The 18218-nt window shown below is 38.3% G+C and overlaps 1 long non-coding RNA gene across 1 annotated transcript; it reads left to right on the top strand.

Annotated features, from left to right (window-relative positions):
• The first annotated feature begins 244 nt into the window (after positions 1–244).
• Positions 245–16765, top strand: LOC123257761. The gene is made up of 3 exons (XR_006507864.1): positions 245–1062; positions 6576–6579; positions 16756–16765. It is a non-coding gene; the product is annotated as an uncharacterized LOC123257761 (long non-coding RNA).
• The last annotated feature ends 1453 nt before the right edge of the window (positions 16766–18218 follow it).

Below are 18218 nucleotides of genomic sequence, written 5' to 3'. Positions count from 1 at the left end.
CGGACAGTTTTGATTTATATGTCAAGCTATTTGGATGTGTTTAAAAAGTGCTCCCAAAAAATATACAAAAAGTGTTGAACATTTTTCTAAAAAAAAAAAAAAATTGTAAAATTTAGTAAAAAAAAAAAAAACAAGTAGTCTATGGAATTGGAGTCGTTTCTTACCTTAATAATATTGTTTCAATATTCAGTTGAAAACCGGAGCTCGTCTGAGTAACATTAAAAATTTTTGTTTGGCAAAAAAAAAAAAAAAAAAAAAAAAGTAAAATTTGGAAATAACAATTTGGTTTGATAAGTGATAAGTGAAAGTGTTTAATACTATATCGTATAAACTTAACCGGTTGAAATATATCGGTATCGATAAATTCGGTAGTTTGGCGCGAATATCGAGACTCATTTTAAAACTCTAATTCGCGCCCAAGCCCAAGGATGGACTGGCAAGGATCGCCACGTTCGTCTACTCAACCTTCGAGAAAAAAGGGCCAGCGGTAGAATTGCCAGTACTGATTCCAGCGACTCCGCCGAGCCTGGGGAAATTAAAAGGAAGTCAGCCAGGAAGTCAGATGACGAAAAACACTAGCACAAAACTAAAACACCAGCACTAGTGCAGCAGCTCGAGCCAAATTGGATGCACTAAACAGAGCAGCTAAGCTAGGAGACAACTATTTCGCTCCCCTCTCTTCAGATGATGACGATAGCGACGATGTGGAGGAGACCGTGATTGGCTCTAGCGAAAGTGAGTTGGACGTCGACTGTGCCGGGCACAAATACAGGAAAAACAAGGCTGCCGAAACGGCAACGCCCAAGTCCTTCAAGCCTCCGCCGATCTTCATCCCAGATGTCACAAACATCGCGGCCCTAATTTCCTCCATCGAGGGCATTGTGGGCAAAAACAAGGACTTTTCATACAAAGCCGCTAGAGACAACCAGGTGAGGGTGATGATGCCGGACAAAGAGTCGTACTCTGCTCAAGTCCCACCTCGATAGTGCCGGGAAAAGATACTACACGTTCCAGCCCCAAGAAGACAGGGCCTATCGAGTGGTGGTGAAAGGTCTGCATCACGTTGATGACATTAAGGAGGACTTCCGGCGACAAGGACACGTGGTCCGAGATGTGCACAATGCCGTAGGGCACATCTCTAAGACTCCGCTGTCTATCTTTTTCGTCAATCTGAAGCCGTCCAGCAACAATAAGGAGGTTTTCGACGTTAAGAGAGTCTGTCACTCTGTGGTCACGGTAGAGCCTCCCCGCAAGTTCCACGATGTGCCGCAGTGCTACCGATGCCAAGGTTTTGGGCACAGCCAGCTATACTGCAAGCTGCAGCATCGCTGTGTCAAATGTGGTGATCATTCTGCTCAAATCACTCTCTTCCTTCACTTCATAGCGAACGGTCGTGATTATTTTTTGCGCTTGCGATACTCTATTTTTGCCAAACGCGGGTTTGAAATCTTAATTTAAACACTTTGTTTTCATTATTAATATTGTGTCTTAATATTAAAGTTATACCCGTATCGCTACGCGCTTGTGCAGTGCCATATTTGGGTGAGCATTTAATAAAATTAAAATCGCAATCCAAATATAGCTCTGCTTCTTTTTTTACTCTCTGCCTTTTTAATTTTTGCAGTTAATTCTGCTCTTATCTTTTTGCGCGCATTTCGTTACACTTGCGCTCTCCCGTAGCTCTCTCGTTACTAACACTCTCCTCTACCTACTCTTTTACTAACCTTAGTTGGTACAGTGGTTGAAGGCTTATTTGTTTAAAATAAAAAAACAAAAAATAATAGAATATTTAAAAATTATAAATTAATTTTTGCTAATTTGCTAATTAGCTTTTTAAAATGGAATACAATGTTGTCTGCTCTTTAAAATCGTGCAATAAGCCGATATCTGCGTCAAAGGCCAGCATCTATTGTTGGCTATGCGAAAGTGTCTCACATGCCAAATGTGCTGGCCTTACTGCATCTGTCTCGGATGCCATATCCCGCCGTGTTGGCCTCCATTATTGCTGCAGTGGGTGCCGAGCTGTCCAAGATGAAATGAGATCATTCATGCGACAGACCAAGAGTGGGTTTAAAGATTTGATCGTTGGTTTCCGAAAAATCAACGATCAACTCAGTGCGCTGGATGTTCAATTCAATAGCCTTCAGCTGTTGAATGAATCTCCTAAGCGGAAAAAATCTGCTACTAGGGAAGTTGCAGCTCCAGTAATCGCGGAACAGCTTGATCCTCCCGCAATAATGCAGCCGCTCATTTCCCTTGCTACTCCAAGAGCAGGGACGGTAAATGAAAAGTTAGCACCCGAATTTACCGTTGCAGAGCAAAATTTGTCTGCTTTGTCCTCCATGGCATCACTCCAAGTGATTCCCAGGAATACCCTTGAATTAACCCCCATAGCTTCCACTAAAAATGGTAACCCGCCGCCCGGACCCCCGGAACGGACTGATGCCGCGGTATTACCGACCGTGGCACCAAAACCATTACAGGTAATACCACCTGTTAGACAAATATTTGTCTCACGGCTAGCCCCCGATACCTCGGAGATTGATATCTCGGCTTATATCAAAGCCAAAACCAAGGCCGTTATTAGAGTGGAAGACATTAGGAAATTTAAATACTCCTACTCGAGGCGCATGTCATCCTTCATGATACGTGTGCCAGTGCCGATGTTTGTGACAATATGTTCGCCTGGCTTCTGGCCAGAGGACATATTTGTACAAGAGCATCAGCCGAGTAAGGTAAAGAAAAAAAACTCGAAGCCTGCTCCCAACATCTGTCCAATCCGACTCTTCAAAAAACTAACACGTTCTATCAATCTTACCTATCAGAACTGTCGGGGCCTACGTAGCAAGCTCCCTAGACTTTATTCTGATAGTCTTTCCTTTGCGTCCCATATTATAGTCTTTACTGAATCTTGGTTAAAGCCGGAGATCTTTTGCTCCGAAGTTTTTCCAAGTAGGTACACCACTTTTAGACGTGACCGACCTCTGCGAAGAGGAGGAGGAGTCTTAATTTCTATTGACTCCAATTTCGTTTCTGAAGAGGTAAAGTTACCAGAGTTTGGTGATTTCGAATTTATTTGCGTTAAAGTCATATTGTCTGCTCAATCATTGTTTATTACATGTTCTTACATTCCACCATCTTCCGAGCCGCCCACATACTGGCATCACTTGTCGGCTATACAGGCTGTTACCAATCTTATGTCAGATATTGACCTTCTGATAGTTCTTGGCGACTTTAATTTACCAGAACTCAATTGGTCAATTACTGAAAATTTAACTTTCTTATCACTTTCCACCCATCACGATTTCACGGCGGGCATCTTTGACTTGTCCCTAGGCCAGATCAACCATGTTAGAAATTCGTTAGGTCGGCTTCTTGACTTATGTTTTGTATCTGATCCAGATAGTACCACACTTTCCAGAGCGTTGCCCCTCTCAACCCCTGAAGATCCATACCACCCAACGCTTGAAGTTTCAATTGAAACCAATTCTGGTGTCAATCAGAAGACTTCCTGCGTATCAAAGAAGATTCGTTGTTTTCGTAAGGCTGATTTTCGTAAACTTAATTTATTAATTGATACTTTTGACTGGTCCGATATTCTGGCATGCACTGATATAAATATCATCCTAGATAAATTTTATTTGACATTAAATTCATTTTTTGACTTAAGCGTGCCGTGGAAATATCCGTCCGCTACAAATAATCCACCTTGGTTTACAAGGTGCCTAACAAAATTAAAAACATATAAAGACAGGCTTTTAAATAAATATAAAAGAACCTGTAGCAGCATAGATTTCTCAAGATACTTAATAGCTCGGCTAAATTTCTCCGTGCATAACGCCGAATGTTATAAAAATTATATTCGCCGCTGTCGGATTCAGTTCACTCAGGATCCAAAGCAGTTTTATAACTTTGTAAACACGAAGCGTAAACATGTATCTTTTCCTTCCCTACTTACGTATCAAAATTTATCAGCGACTTCGGATCAGGCCATTGCGGATTTATTCGCAAAATTTTTCCAAACAACTTATTTACCTCCTAACACTTCAGATCAGCCATACGCTTACAACATTCAACCAACTAATAGTATATTTGTTCCATTTCTTTCTGAAAACAATATACTATTGGATCTTCAAAAGGTAAAACCAGTTTATTCCCCAGGCCCCGACGGAGTACCAGCCTGTGTGCTAAAATACTGTGCTAGGGCTCTGTGCAAACCTCTTCAAAAACTATTTAACTTATCTTTGGAATCTTCGATTTTCCCCTTTAAATGGAAGGAATCTTTCATAATTCCTCTGCACAAAAAGGGGAAAAAATCCGATGCTGCCAACTACAGAGGCATCTCAAAATTGTCAGCGATTCCAAAGTTATTCGAAAAATTAATAACTCCTCATTTGCAACACCTATGCTCATCAATAATTTCTCCATGTCAGCATGGTTTCATTAGGCGTCGCTCAACCACCACTAATTTATTGGAGTTGACATCCTTTGTTTTAGATGGCTTCCAAAAGGGACTTCAAACTAATGTTATTTACACAGACTTTAGTAAAGCATTTGATTCAGTTAATCACTCACTCTTGTTGAGTAAACTAAATCTTTTGGGATTCTCAACCGACCTCATTACGTGGATCTCCAGCTATTTAAATGGAAGAACACAGAGAGTCTTATTTAAAAATCAATACTCCCGCTTAGTCCGTGCCACATCTGGTGTCCCTCAAGGAAGCCATCTTGGCCCATTACTATTCACTCTTTTTATAAACGACTTGCCCCCATCCATAACGAACGCGCTGGTACTAATGTACGCAGACGATGTTAAGCTTTGTCTGCAATATAAGTTCCCGTCTGCCCAAAACAGACTCCAGTCCGATCTTGACAATTTTCAAAAATGGTGTTTAGCTAATGACTTAGTACTTAACGGATCAAAATGCAAACTTATGTCTTTTTATCGTACTAGTCCTCACCAGGCTTCGTACAATCTCTCTGGGATTGCCTTAGAAAAATTAACTCAGGTTAATGATCTTGGTGTCCTCTTAGACATAAAACTTAAATTTTCCGACCATATTTCTTCAATGGTTAATAAGGCTAAAGGTGTTGTCGGTTTTATTAAAAGATGGGCAAAGGAATTTAACGACCCTTACATTACTAAAAGCTTATTTATATCCTTGGTCCGCCCGATACTGGAGTACGGTTCATGTGTCTGGTGTCCCCAATACGGTGTTCATCAAGACCGCATAGAATCCGTACAAAAAACTTCTTATTATTTGCTCTTAGGGGACTTAACTGGGACGCAAATCTTCACCTACCTTCGTATAATAGTAGACTCCTACTAATAAACTTACCCTCCTTAAAAAACCGTAGAACAATGCTGGGTGTCGTTTTCCTACACAACCTTATTAATGGTGATGTAGATAGCCAGCACTTACTAACACGCTTACAGTTTAACGTTTCGAATAGAAGGACCAGAAACTTTAGTCCTTTATTCTTAAGCCATTGTAGATCGACATATGCACAGCATGATCCCATTAGGATTTTATGTTCGAACTACAATGGTCTGTATAATATTATTTCTCTTTCCTCCCAGTCAAATTTGAAAACCTCCATTTTAAATTACCTACAAGAACCTACTAATTCTTCCTCGTTTTCTTTATAATCCTTCTATTTAAACTTATATACTATACTCATTATACTAACTCGAATTTATTCCCGCGATTCGAGCCGTACGTTATGCGGCAGGCGCCCCTCGGTCGGTTGGGCGGGAGGTGGGCTGTACGTATGCAGTGGGAACCGCGCGAAAAAAAAAAAAAAAAAAAAAAATCACCACAGCACGAGCGAGTGCAAGAAGAAACGAGAAGAAGCGGCAAAATGCACTGCCACGGGGCCCATCCGGCATCGTACAAAGGATGCCCGGCTTATAAGAAAGCCAAGGTCAGCATGGCTCCTAAGGAACCACGCCCAGCTCAACCACGCCGCTTAGCATACCCACCCCCTCAGCAATACCCAACAGTGGACACCTCAGCTAGAAGCTATGCTGATATAGCCAGAGGAGGAGCCCGGCCACAACATCAACAAACGACAGCACCCGAGATTCCGCAGACCGACCAGATGGCAGCATTCATGACAAGGGTAGAAAACCTGCTAGAAAGAGTTATGGACAAGATGTTCGAGCGAATGACTTCAATGATTAGTGCCATCCTCTCAAAAGTATGCAGCAAGTAGGCCTGCACATAGCCTTCTGGAATGCTAACGGACTTGTCCAAAACAGGCTTGAGATGGAACATTTTATCCACACTCAATGCATCGACATTCTACTCATCGCAGAAACCCACTTCACTCAAAAGTCATACCTGCAATTGCACGGCTATGACGTCATACACGCTGACCATCCTAGCGGAAGAGGACACGGAGGAGCGGCTATCATCATCAAGGACAGCATTGATTACAGCGAGATTGCAACCCTCAAGGAAGAGTGGGTCCAGTGCGCCAGAATTGCAGTCTCCACTGCAATGGGAAAGATTACCATCGCGTCGGCCTATATTCCTCCTAAACAAAGAGTTCGGCCTATATTCCTCCTGAAGACCAGTTCGGCCTCCTTCTAGGCGACTTGGGCGACAAATTCATACTCGCAGGCGACCACAACGCCAAGCACCCATGGTGGGGCTCGAGGGTGAATAACTCCAAAGGATCTGCTTTGTACAGGTGCATCCAACGTAGAGCTTACAACTGCCACTCTACTGGAGAGCCTACCTATTGGCCCACTGACCCCCAAAAGCTGCCAGACCTACTTGACTTCGCTATCTCCCATGGTATCCATCCAGACTCCACAGCCTGCTCGGCAAATGGAGACCTTTTTTCCGATCACAGCGCGGTGGAACTCCACATAAACACCCCTGTTGAGAAGAAAATCACCCAACACAGGATGATCAGAGCTAGCACCAACATCGAGAGCTACTCCGAGTGGATGGAGAACGCCCTAGCGAGCACACAGCCAGACCTTAGTACGGGTGCTGGCATCGACCAGGCTGTTGTGAATCTGACGCAGGAGATGCACAACGCTGCCTTGATTGCTACCCCGAGGGCTCCATGCAACAATAAGAAATTGCAAAGGCACTTACACCTGTGGTCGCCTGAAGTGGCTGCACTTCTCAATGAGAAGAGAAGGCGGAGAAGGATTTGGTTCCGAACCAGATACCCTACAGACAAAACAGCATTCAATCGCGCGGCCAAAAAGCTCAAGAGGCTGCTGCAGAGGTTACGGACTTGCGCATTTGAGGAGTACCTACGACAGGTCGAGCCTGGGGACCCCCATCACAACTTGTGGCAACTAACGCGCCATATAAAGCGTCCCAAACAAAGGGTGGCCCAGATAAGAAAATCTGACGGCGGATGGTGTCGCTCGGATCAGGAGAGAGCCGACGCATTTGCTGCTCACCCTGAGGAGGATAAAGCTGAAACGGACTTCGCACTGGCCCAACCTCACATGGACTTCAGCCAGCTGGAGCCTATCTCGGAGGATGAGGTCAAAGAGGAGGTGTCAGGCCTCAACACCAAGAAATCTCCGGGTGCAGACGGGATAGAGGCACTCGCCAGCTTCCCTCAGGCATAGGGAGACTCACGAGTATTTATAACGCATGCCTAGAGAACGGACACTTCCCAACTAGCTGGAAACAGGCGGAAGTTATTCTGATCCCTAAGCCTGGAAAGCCCGAATTGGACCTTGCCTCTTACAGGCCAATCAGTTTGCTCTCGGTAATCTCCAAAGTCCTAGAGAGGTTGTTTCTGCTAAGATTGCAGTCAGTTTTGGACGAGGCCGAAGTGATCCCAGATCACCAATTCGGATTTAGGCGCTCCCACTCCACCCCCGAGCAATGCCACAGGATCGTGGCAAAAATCCTGGACTGCCTGGAAGAAAAACAATACTGCTGTGCTGTCTTCCTGGATGTCAAGCAGACGTTTGACAGGATCTGGCACCCTGGACTTAGAGAGAAGCTCAAGAGGAACCTGCCACAAAAGTACTAAGAGTTTCTTAATTCTTACTTGACGGACAGGAGGTTCAGGGTGAGAAGTGGTGAAGCGAGATCTGAGTACAGGCCCATCGAAGCTGGAGTCCCGCAGGGCAGTGTACTTGGCCCCATCCTGTATACCATGTACACAGCCGACATGCCTGTCGCTGAAGAAGAGGGCCTTCTAGCCGCAACATATGCAGATGATACTGCATTTTTGGCCTCTGCAACCTCGCCAGAGGAGGCTTCTGCATGTCTTCAACGCCAGCTTAATATTCTTGACCCGTGGCTTCGTAGATGGAACATTGCCGTCAACCACGACAAATCAGCCCAGATGACTTTTACCCTAAGGAGAGGCGACTGTCCTGAAGTCAGTCTCGGTGGCATTTTAATACCTGCAAGCCCAACTGTCAAATATCTGGGTATGACTCTGGATAGGAGGCTCACATGGAGAACCCATTTGCTGAGTAAACGAAAGCAACTCCAAGTCAAGCTGCGATAGCTTTACTGGCTGATCGGAAGAAGGTCCAGGCTAAAGCTAAGAGTAAAGCTTCTGGTTTACAAGACCATTGTGAAGCCAGTTTGGACCTACGGTATTCAGTTATGGGGAACGGCGAGTCCAAGCAATAGAAGGATTGTCCAGCTCGTGCAGAACAGGGCCCTAAGGACGTTGTCTGGAGCCCACCCTTACCACGATAACGTGACCATCCACGCCCAGCTAGGCGTCCCATGGGTCAGCGAAGAAGTCTGGAGATTCGCCACCAGATATGTTGATAGGCTGGATCGACATCCCAACCCACAGGCCATCAACTTGCTTGATAATAGCACCACTTTGAGAAGGTTGAAGCGGACTCACCCTCTGGATTTCAGGCTGGAGGCGGTTAATTAGGGAGGTTTTAATAATAATTTGGAGGCAGCTATCGTAAAATGTGGCATTTAACCACTTAGATAAACATTGTATCTTTGTATTCTTTGTGTCAAGGAACAATTGTAACATTTAATTATTTTCTCTAACTGCGGACAGATTTTAAATGTACCTACTGATCGATTACAAAAAAAAAAATAAAAAAAATAACTGCGGACAGATTTTAAATATAACTGTTGATTGATTAAGACAAAAAAAAAACATTTATATATATAAAATGAAAAAAAAAAAATTTTTTCATCAATGTATAAGTCCGTAAAGTCCCGGACGGAGGGAGTTGTAATAAATTTTGCATGGTAGCCAATTGTCTCGTCATTATATTAGAGACGCGCATGATTCAATTCAAGAGATTCCTAGTTAAAACTTTTATAAAAATACTACAAAAAATTAAACATTTGGATATTACAAATATTAAAATATTTTTATATGGATATTTTAAAATATTTTTATATATGAAAATTTTAAAATATTTTTATATGGATATGAAAATATTTGGTGCTTCGTACCACATCTTGCCAATCTGAGGGACCGATTGGTCAGTACGGTTGGGAGATTGCGCCGAGTTTTGAGGAGCGAATCGGGCCTTAGCAGAAAAGCTGTTCGCACCATATATGGTGGTCTTTTTGGTGCTCGCGCAACAAGCGGATCACCTGCATGGTACGATGAAGTTTTGGATGTTAGGAGCAGAATGAAAATTCATAGTGTGCAGAGATTTTGTTTTGGTGTATGACTGTATTCGACTCAGGCTCGACGTGGAGTTGCGTTATACAACCGGATGCCGTGATCCCATAGATCGGAAGATGTTTAAGATAGGCGTCCATTCTCAACCGCGGCACATATCCTCATCTGGAACATGTTAATTGGTTACCTCCTTGGGTTTTAAGCCCTTCCCACTACAGGAAAACCCAAAAAGTGTGCGGTAATATGCATTTTTGATCCTTTTTTTTTTTAGAAAAATCCCTTTTTTCCAAACCGCATAATTATGAAATTGAAACTTTATGGTGTATTGGTTCAATGTAAAATAGGTATTACATACATATTTCGCTTGTTTTTTATTTTTTTTTGTTTTAAGTGTTTTCCCAAACTAACTGTTTCTTTTACAGGTATAAGTTGAAAATTTTCCAAAAATGATGTGTTACACTTTTTAAGCAATAAAAATTATATGATGTATTCTGCTTAACATAAATCTCCTTAATATACTTCCAATGTTCAAATTGCAAGAACCTACAAATTATTTAAATTTTTAAGTTTTAAGCTGTGGGCCATGCTGAGCATCGATTTTTTTTGTTAAATTTTTAAGTTTTAAGATGGGGCCATGCTGAGTAAATATTGTTTTGTTACATTTTTAAGTTTTAAGGGATGGGCAATGATAAAAATAAATTTTTTTTTTAAATGTATATGTTTTAGGCTATGGGCCATGATGGTCATCTTTTGGTTTTTTAATTTTTTTATTTTTAAGACACACTAATGGAAAACGAATTCAGTAGTTTTTTTTTTTTGAAATTTTGTTTTACCTGTGAAAAAAATTAGCTGAACTGAACACCTAAATATTTCAAAAACTAAAAGTTTTCAAAACTCTAAAAGATGACCATTAGTAGTCATTTTGGTTTATTTCGATTCAAAAAAAAATTCAAAAAGTCAAACTTTTGGAATTTTTGACAATTTTAATTTTTGAATATTTTCCAAACAGGAGGTGGTCATTTTAAAATATTGATGGTCATTTGATGGGCAATCGATTGCACCCTTTTTTTTCAAAAAATATCATATTACCCGACCCAACTTCTCGTAGCTTTATCATATTAGTGCCGGGCATTATTCAATTTAGGAGGTTCCTAAAAATGTCACTAAATGTCATAAATGTCACTGTCACAAATGTCGCACGGGGCACTTATTACAGGAAAACCCAAAAAATGTGCGGTAATATGCATTTTTGATCCTTTTTTTGAAGTGAAACTTCTTATACGACGCCGGAAAATGTTGCGTTAAACGTTTAACGCTCCAGTGGAGGGGGAATAGCGTTGAACGCTTAACGCAACTCGGAAGGAGATGAGGAAAAGAGAAAGATAGAGTGCGAGAGAGAGAGAGAGTGAATGAGAGTAAGGTATCGCCAGGCGCATGCGCTGCTATGGCGATACACGTAGCGCGTAACAGCTGCCTAGACTAATATTAGTGCCTATGCGTGAGTGCATCAAGCGTCCTATGTGTCGAAAATTCTTTTTCTTATTCTTATCTCGTATTTTGTTATTAAAGTGTTTCCCATAATTAATTCGTGTTCTATATAATATTGACGCACTACTTGTAGTATTAGTACAGTGAATAGTGATTCAAACAAACAATAAAATGAGTGACAGTGAAAATACGCATAACACAGCGGATTCCAGGTTATGTGGTGGTACGTTTCTCTTGAATATTTCAATTGTCCATAACAGATGCACCTTGTGGATCATATCATCTTGAAATTAATATCAATTGGATTGGCAAAAATTTTAATGGTTTGATTTTGAATTGATTTTACAGCGGAAAAAGACAGTGCAGCCGGTGTTTTAAGAGGAGGGAACAGAGCCCAATATTATCGTGAATACCGAGCACGAAAGAAAGCAGAACGGGAAAAGGAGGAATTGGAGATGATAGCTGGCAGTCAATCGAGGAAGAGGAAAACAGCTGCGGAATATCAGAGAGAGTACCGAGAGCATAAAAAAACAAAACGTGAAGGTACATTCAGTGATTCAACGTCTGCTGTTCCATCAATCTCTGCGGGAGCATTTATAACTACTGATACATCAACGATCGTCAATTCTCCAATAACTGCTGGGCCTTCAACGCGTGTGGATAGATCAACGATGACTGGACCTCCGATCAATGTTGATCCATCAATGATTTTCATTAGAAATGATCAATGGAAGAAATGATCCGACGACAAAAGGAGGTACGACTATTGATGCGGTATTTGCGAGAAATATAGATAAAATAGATGTAAGACATTTCATATCGTATTTTAGTTATCATAATCCAATTGTAAATATTATAGATATGAATCCGTCAGAACCCAGAGATGATCATTGATTTGGACTTTGCTTTATAATAAATTTATAAAATGTGAATTGAAGAAAGTGTTGGTCACTCCACCTTATTTTTATCCTTTCCCTCCCGCTATTTTTCTTTTATACGAAATAATATGCATTTTTTGGAATATCGCTAAGAAGTTTCACTTCTTTCGCGCGTAGGGACTCCACGCACACAATTTTTTTTTTTTTAGAAAAATCCCTTTTTTTCAAACCGCATAATTATGAAATTGAAACTATGGTGTATTGGTTCAATGTAAAATAGGTATTACATACATATTTCGCTTGTTTTTTATTTTTTTTTGTTTTAAGTGTTTTCCCAAACTAACTGTTTCTTTTACAGGTATAAGTTGAAAATTTTCCAAAAATGATGTGTTACACTTTTTAAGCAATAAAAATTAGATGATGTATTCTGCTTAACATAAATCTCCTTAATATACTTCCAATGTTCAAATTGCAAGAACCTACAAATTATTTAAATTTTTAAGTTTTAAGCTGTGGGCCATGCTGAGCATCGATTTTTTTTGTTAAATTTTTAAGTTTTAAGATGGGGCCATGCTGAGTAAATATTGTTTTGTTACATTTTTAAGTTTTAAGGGATGGGCAATGATAAAAATAAATTTTTTTTTTAAATGTATATGTTTTAGGCTATGGGCCATGATGGTCATCTTTTGGTTTTTTAATTTTTTTATTTTTAAGACACACTAATGGAAAACGAATTCAGTAGTTTTTTTTTTTGAAATTTTGTTTTACCTGTGAAAAAAATTAGCTGAACTGAACACCTAAATATTTCAAAAACTAAAAGTTTTTCAAAACTCTAAAAGATGACCATTAGTAGTCATTTTGGTTTATTTCGATTCAAAAAAAAATTCAAAAAGTCAAACTTTTGGAATTTTTGACAATTTTAATTTTTGAATATTTTCCAAACAGGAGGTGGTCATTTTTAAATATTGATGGTCATTTGATGGGCAATCGATTGCACCCTTTTTTTTCAAAAAATATCATATTACCCGACCCAACTTCTCGTAGCTTTATCATATAAGTGCCGGGCATTATTCAATTTAGGAGGTTCCTACTGTACCTATAAAAACTCATATAAAAATATTAATATATTAAAATATTATAATAAAATATATATTAAAAAAATATTAAAAATTTTGCAAATAAAAAGTATATATGGATATGAATATCCATTCTCTGTTTAGAAAATTAATATGATGTTAAAATAATATATATATAAAATGAAAAAAAAATGTTTTTTCATCAAAGTATAAGTCCTTAATATACGGACGACGGGAGTTTTAATAACTTTTGCATGGTAGCCAATTGCCTTGTCATCAAATGGACTTGGTGGGCGGCAGTGAGGTGAAGCCATGGCAGCGCGTCGGTCGAATGACGGCGCAGCTGCTCAGCGGCTCCACTTAAATAGCTTCGGAGGTTCAAGTTCGCACCTCAGGTTCGATTTTGATTACTAGTTCAGGTTTGAGTTCGACTTCGAAGCTAATATGTTCACAACGCTGATTGATTCGAACCGCCAAGTTCGAGTTCGAGTTTGAGGCACGAGCTTGAGTTCCAGGAATATTGGGTTCTAGGAAAATTGTTCACGCACGTAGTTATGGTCGCACATAGAAAAACAAGTTTTTTCGCGGAAATATAAATGTCACTGTCACAAATGTCGCACGGGGCACTTATTACAGGAAAACCCAAAAAATGTGCGGTAATATGCATTTTTGATCCTTTTTTTTTTTTAGAAAAATCCCTTTTTTTCAAACCGCATAATTATGAAATTGAAACTATGGTGTATTGGTTCAATGTAAAATAGGTATTACATACATATTTCGCTTGTTTTTTATTTTTTTTTGTTTTAAGTGTTTTCCCAAACTAACTGTTTCTTTTACAGGTATAAGTTGAAAATTTTCCAAAAATGATGTGTTACACTTTTTAAGCAATAAAAATTAGATGATGTATTCTGCTTAACATAAATCTCCTTAATATACTTCCAATGTTCAAATTGCAAGAACCTACAAATTATTTAAATTTTTAAGTTTTAAGCTGTGGGCCATGCTGAGCATCGATTTTTTTTGTTAAATTTTTAAGTTTTAAGATGGGGCCATGCTGAGTAAATATTGTTTTGTTACATTTTTAAGTTTTAAGGGATGGGCAATGATAAAAATAAATTTTTTTTTTAAATGTATATGTTTTAGGCTATGGGCCATGATGGTCATCTTTTGGTTTTTTAATTTTTTTATTTTTAAGACACACTAATGGAAAACGAATTCAGTAGTTTTTTTTTTTGAAATTTTGTTTTACCTGTGAAAAAAATTAGCTGAACTGAACACCTAAATATTTCAAAAACTAAAAGTTTTTCAAAACTCTAAAAGATGACCATTAGTAGTCATTTTGGTTTATTTCGATTCAAAAAAAAATTCAAAAAGTCAAACTTTTGGAATTTTTGACAATTTTAATTTTTGAATATTTTCCAAACAGGAGGTGGTCATTTTTAAATATTGATGGTCATTTGATGGGCAATCGATTGCACCCTTTTTTTTCAAAAAATATCATATTACCCGACCCAACTTCTCGTAGCTTTATCATATAAGTGCCGGGCATTATTCAATTTAGGAGGTTCCTACTGTACCTATAAAAACTCATATAAAAATATTAATATATTAAAATATTATAATAAAATATATATTAAAAAAATATTAAAAATTTTGCAAATAAAAAGTATATATGGATATGAATATCCATTCTCTGTTTAGAAAATTAATATGATGTTAAAATAATATATATATAAAATGAAAAAAAAATGTTTTTTCATCAAAGTATAAGTCCTTAATATACGGACGACGGGAGTTTTAATAACTTTTGCATGGTAGCCAATTGCCTTGTCATCAAATGGACTTGGTGGGCGGCAGTGAGGTGAAGCCATGGCAGCGCGTCGGTCGAATGACGGCGCAGCTGCTCAGCGGCTCCACTTAAATAGCTTCGGAGGTTCAAGTTCGCACCTCAGGTTCGATTTTGATTACTAGTTCAGGTTTGAGTTCGACTTCGAAGCTAATATGTTCACAACGCTGATTGATTCGAACCGCCAAGTTCGAGTTCGAGTTTGAGGCACGAGCTTGAGTTCCAGGAATATTGGGTTCTCGGAAAATTGTTCACGCACGTAGTTATGGTCGCACATAGAAAAACAAGTTTTTTCGCGGAAATATAAATGTCACTGTCACAAATGTCGCACGGGGCACTTATTACAGGAAAACCCAAAAAATGTGCGGTAATATGCATTTTTGATCCTTTTTTTTTTTTAGAAAAATCCCTTTTTTTCAAACCGCATAATTATGAAATTGAAACTTTATGGTGTATTGGTTCAATGTAAAATAGGTATTACATACATATTTCGCTTGTTTTTTATTTTTTTTTGTTTTAAGTGTTTTCCCAAACTAACTATTTCTTTTACAGGTATAAGTTGAAAATTTTCCAAAAATGATGTGTTACACTTTTTAAGCAATAAAAATTAGATGATGTATTCTGCTTAACATAAATCTCCTTAATATACTTCCAATGTTCAAATTGCAAGAACCTACAAATTATTTAAATTTTTAAGTTTTAAGCTGTGGGCCATGCTGAGCATCGATTTTTTTTGTTAAATTTTTAAGTTTTAAGATGGGGCCATGCTGAGTAAATATTGTTTTGTTACATTTTTAAGTTTTAAGGGATGGGCAATGATAAAAATAAATTTTTTTTTTAAATGTATATGTTTTAGGCTATGGGCCATGATGGTCATCTTTTGGTTTTTTAATTTTTTTATTTTTAAGACACACTAATGGAAAACGAATTCAGTAGTTTTTTTTTTTGAAATTTTGTTTTACCTGTGAAAAAAATTAGCTGAACTGAACACCTAAATATTTCAAAAACTAAAAGTTTTTCAAAACTCTAAAAGATGACCATTAGTAGTCATTTTGGTTTATTTCGATTCAAAAAAAAATTCAAAAAGTCAAACTTTTGGAATTTTTGACAATTTTAATTTTTGAATATTTTCCAAACAGGAGGTGGTCATTTTAAAATATTGATGGTCATTTGATGGGCAATCGATTGCACCCTTTTTTTTCAAAAAATATCATATTACCCGACCCAACTTCTCGTAGCTTTATCATATTAGTGCCGGGCATTATTCAATTTAGGAGGTTCCTACTGTACCTATAAAAACTCATATAAAAATATTAATATATTAAAATATTATAATAAAATATATATTAAAAAAAATTGTGTGCGTGGAGTCCCTACGCGCGAAAGAAGTGAAACTTCTTAGCGATATTCCAAAAAATGCATATTATTTCGTATAAAAGAAAAATAGCGGGAGGGAAAGGATAAAAATAAGGTGGAGTGACCAACACTTTCTTCAATTCACATTTTATAAATTTATTATAAAGCAAAGTCCAAATCAATGATCATCTCTGGGTTCTGACGGATTCATATCTATAATATTTACAATTGGATTATGATAACTAAAATACGATATGAAATGTCTTACATCTATTTTATCTATATTTCTCGCAAATACCGCATCAATAGTCGTACCTCCTTTTGTCGTCGGATCATTTCTTCCATTGATCATTTCTAATGAAAATCATTGATGGATCAACATTGATCGGAGGTCCAGTCATCGTTGATCTATCCACACGCGTTGAAGGCCCAGCAGTTATTGGAGAATTGACGATCGTTGATGTATCAGTAGTTATAAATGCTCCCGCAGAGATTGATGGAACAGCAGACGTTGAATCACTGAATGTACCTTCACGTTTTGTTTTTTTATGCTCTCGGTACTCTCTCTGATATTCCGCAGCTGTTTTCCTCTTCCTCGATTGACTGCCAGCTATCATCTCCAATTCCTCCTTTTCCCGTTCTGCTTTCTTTCGTGCTCGGTATTCACGATAATATTGGGCTCTGTTCCCTCCTCTTAAAACACCGGCTGCACTGTCTTTTTCCGCTGTAAAATCAATTCAAAATCAAACCATTAAAATTTTTGCCAATCCAATTGATATTAATTTCAAGATGATATGATCCACAAGGTGCATCTGTTATGGACAATTGAAATATTCAAGAGAAACGTACCACCACATAACCTGGAATCCGCTGTGTTATGCGTATTTTCACTGTCACTCATTTTATTGTTTGTTTGAATCACTATTCACTGTACTAATACTACAAGTAGTGCGTCAATATTATATAGAACACGAATTAATTATGGGAAACACTTTAATAACAAAATACGAGATAAGAATAAGAAAAAGAATTTTCGACACATAGGACGCTTGATGCACTCACGCATAGGCACTAATATTAGTCTAGGCAGCTGTTACGCGCTACGTGTATCGCCATAGCAGCGCATGCGCCTGGCGATACCTTACTCTCATTCACTCTCTCTCTCTCTCGCACTCTATCTTTCTCTTTTCCTCATCTCCTTCCGAGTTGCGTTAAGCGTTCAACGCTATTCCCCCTCCACTGGAGCGTTAAACGTTTAACGCAACATTTTCCGGCGTCGTATAAGAAGTTTCACTTCAAAAATATTAAAAATTTTGCAAATAAAAAGTATATATGGATATGAATATCCATTCTCTGTTTAGAAAATTAATATGATGTTAAAATAATCTATATATATAAAAGAACATCGTGTTTTATGTTACACCACTTATAAATCAAGAACGGAAGAACAGATTTGAGTGAAAATTGGTAGGGAGGTAGCTTAGAGCCAGGAGAAGGACATAGGATACTTTTTGTCCCGTTCGACAGCGTTCCTCCCTGGCCCATACTTTTTTATTTAGGCAGACAGCTAAGAAGAAAATGTCAAATGTCAAAATGTCAGTTACAAACGAAGTCAAATTCATAGTCAGGCTCTCAAATTTAACAACGAACCAAAAAGATTGTGTTGCGCTGAAATCAATATTAAAACTATTTCTATTAAATAAACTAGCAGTACCCTGCCACGTTTCGCTGTGGCATATTGTTGTTGCACGCATAAAAAATAAGTCAAACAAAAAAGAATAATTTTCAAATTAATTAAATTCTGTAATACTTGTGGGTATACAATATTCTGCAGTATACAATATTCTAGCAGTACCCTGCCACGTTTCGCTGTGGCATATTGTTGTTGCACGCATAAAAAATAAGTCAAACAAAAAAGAATAATTTTCAAATTAATTAAATTCTGTAATACTTGTGGGTATAACTATT

The sequence above is a fragment of the Drosophila ananassae genome (assembly GCF_017639315.1).
Source record: "Drosophila ananassae strain 14024-0371.13 chromosome 4 unlocalized genomic scaffold, ASM1763931v2 tig00000061, whole genome shotgun sequence".
Lineage (NCBI taxonomy): Eukaryota > Metazoa > Arthropoda > Insecta > Diptera > Drosophilidae > Drosophila > Drosophila ananassae.
This window is presented reverse-complemented; position numbering and strand designations above follow the sequence as displayed.